Below are 2,834 nucleotides of genomic sequence, written 5' to 3'. Positions count from 1 at the left end.
GTCTATTTTTGAATCTTACACAATTTCTGTTTTATTTGGTATGGGACTATAGAAATTTAAATTGGCATTGCTGTAGTTCAAATGTCTACCATGCTTGTCATTGCCTTCCATTTGTTCCCTCTGTTCTTCATTTTTGCTTTTGTCTGTGTCTCATTTTCTTCCATACATATGTTTTTCCTGCTCAGTTCTGCCACTTTTATGGTTTTACTTGAACATTTTATATGAGTCCCATTTTTCCGTTAACACATCAATTAGTAGCCTCAAAACTCATAATGTGCATTCAGATTAATCCTAATCCACTCTCAGATGACAGCCTCGGGCCAGTGAGAGGCCCTTGCCATGCACATCTGACCCTCTGAGCTCCGTCCCCAGAACCGACCACCGGAAGTTGACCTCTGACCTCCCCGTGTGTGCCACGGCATGTATGTGTCCCACTCATAGACACACACAATGATAGACACACACAATGATAGACACACACAATGATAGACACACACAATGATAGACACACGCAATGATAGACACACACACATAAAGTTTGAAAACTTTTAAAAAACTATTATCATTTCATGTCATAAGTACAGGTACTTTATAATAATAATTATATATCTCTAATATTTCTTTATCCCTTCTGTTATTGCTGTCATGCTTTTTATTTTTATATAAGCACATATATGGAGAAATACATAATCACATTCACTGTTTCTGTTATTTTTAAACTGTTCATTAAATCAACTAGCAAGCAATTAAAGCAAAATTAGTTCATTCTACTTTTCCTATTTATTTTCTGATGGTCTTCCTTTACAAAGACACATATTTCTTACAAATCTGGCATAATGATTGCATTCATTTGACAAAAATCAGCTCACCTGTACTTAAGATAATTATTGTATGAAATTAAGCCTAATAACCTGAGGGATGTTTGTTGACCATGCACTAGGGTCTGGGGCCCATTCCCAGAACTGCTAAGAAAAAACTTGGGGAAGTATTGTAGCTCTTGATAGATTACTAGTAGACTTGGAGTGGCCTGCAGCTTAGATACTGAGCAGTTAAAAAGTCTTCCAGTGTGTCCCTAGCAAGGACTTTTCTAACCGGGAGTAAGGGACAGTATTGAAGACTGAATTTAGGGCCTAGTGCATCTGAGATAAACGACCTACCATGCAGCTACAGCCCTGTTCCTCACGAGGACGTTAAGAGGGAACCACGGGAATCAAGGGTGGGGGGAGAGTTAGGCCTTAGCCAGAGTTCACGGCACGAGGCTCCTGGAGTAGGTATGTGGCACAGTAACTCATAGTCCAAACACGTTCTCATTACTACAGCAGATAAGACTGGCGCATAATTTGGGCTCAGCATTTGCTTAGAATTCCAAAAATATTTTCTATTGCTACATTTCATAACGTTCTCTATTTTAAAGTAAGACTCATTTGTGCGGCAAAATATGGCATTTTCCTCATGAAATACAAATCCTATACCATGAATGAAGTCGGCAGCAGTAAAACTCAGTGTGCTACATTGTAGAAAATCTTTTTAATGAATTTTTAAATTATATTTTTATTTTTCTGTGTGCGTGGGTGTTTTGCCTGTGTGTGTGCCTGTGCACCTTTCCCGTGGAGGTCAGAAGAGTGCATCAGATGTCAGTTGGTCCCCGAGTGGGTGCTGGGAACTGAGCCTGTGGGAGGCCTAGTGCTCTTCACTGCTCAGCTCTTTCCAGCTCCCATCCTAGGAATCTTGATTTGCTGCTGCCTCTGTACCGCTGACGTGTGACAACTGCATCTTCCCCGCTAGGAACTGTGGAATTCATTATGGACGCAGAGCACAATTTTTATTTCATGGAGATGAACACAAGGCTGCAAGTGGAGCATCCTGTCACCGAAATGATCACCGGAACTGACTTGGTGGAGTGGCAGTTCAGGGTGAGGTTTGCCTAGTGATGCAGTCTTGGGCTATGGGTGAGGTTTGCCTAGTGATGCAGTCTTGGGCTATGGGTGAGGTTTACCTAGTGATGCAGTCTTGGGCTATGGGTGGAGCTCAGTGGTAGAGATGATGCCTGGGCTCAGTCCTAGCGCTGCCAGGAATAAGGTCAGTGTTGAGAATACATTATGTTGTGAACTACTTTTATGCTACTTAGGGTATCGCTCACCTTTGGGGTTGGGATAAGTACAGGAAAATGTAAGATTAAAAGAAAAAAAAAAACTGGCCGGGCAGTGGTGGTGCACACCTTTAATCCTAGGAGGCAGAGGTTGACAGATCTCTGAGTTCAAGGCCAGCGTGATCTATAGAGCAAGTTCGGGAAGGCCGTGACTGCACAGAGAAACCCTGTCTTGAAAAAAAAACAAACTGCATGTGAGGCTGCAATGTTATTAGCACTGTGGGAACACAGATTCCAAATGATCAGTTCCCTTCATCTTAGGTAACTGACCCCATAGGCCCTGGCTGCAGGCAGGTGAGCTGTGTCATTCTATCTTGTCCTGATCCTGTGGCCAAGCCTCATGGTCTACCTAAGGTCACAACATTCTGGGCCATGCCACTGTTAGAGGTGAGACGTGCTAGCCGAGATGAAATGACCTACGGAGCTGGGAATGAAGAGCGAGGGTCAAGGTCTTCTAGCAACAGAGTGATCTGTGTATAAAGTTCATTTGCAGACTGCTGTCAGCCCATGAGTAGGGGTGCATTTGTAGTAGCCAATCACAGCCAATCACACGAGGCCCCAGTTCCTTCATTTCTGCAGTGTGTCCTTGGATGATTAAAGCTAGCTTCCTTTTCAGAAGCTCCTGCAATTTCCTGAGATTCAGAAATAAAAACATGGGCTGGAGAGATGGCTCAGAGGTTAAGAG

At 43.0% G+C, this 2,834-nt stretch overlaps 1 protein-coding gene and 1 long non-coding RNA gene across 3 annotated transcripts in view; one reads left to right on the top strand and one right to left on the bottom strand.

Moving 5' to 3' along the window:
• LOC113456648 overlaps positions 1-2,834 on the bottom strand; it is a 50,423-nt gene that overhangs the window by 5,752 nt on the left and 41,837 nt on the right. Inside the window, exon 3 of one of the 2 annotated variants that reach the window (XR_003377406.1) lies at positions 2,301-2,781. The exons of the other annotated variant lie outside the window; for it this stretch is intronic. This is a non-coding gene — a long non-coding RNA (uncharacterized LOC113456648). Of the gene's footprint in view, positions 1-2,300; positions 2,782-2,834 lie in introns of those variants that run through there. 2 annotated transcript variants of the gene reach the window in all.
• Mccc1 (methylcrotonoyl-CoA carboxylase 1) overlaps positions 1-2,834 on the top strand; it is a 50,493-nt gene that overhangs the window by 27,822 nt on the left and 19,837 nt on the right. The window lies entirely within an intron of this gene.

The sequence above is a fragment of the Microtus ochrogaster genome, chromosome 1, assembly GCF_000317375.1.
Source record: "Microtus ochrogaster isolate Prairie Vole_2 chromosome 1, MicOch1.0, whole genome shotgun sequence".
Lineage (NCBI taxonomy): Eukaryota > Metazoa > Chordata > Mammalia > Rodentia > Cricetidae > Microtus > Microtus ochrogaster.
Note: the sequence above shows the minus strand (reverse complement) of the source record. Positions and strands in the feature narration are given on the sequence as shown.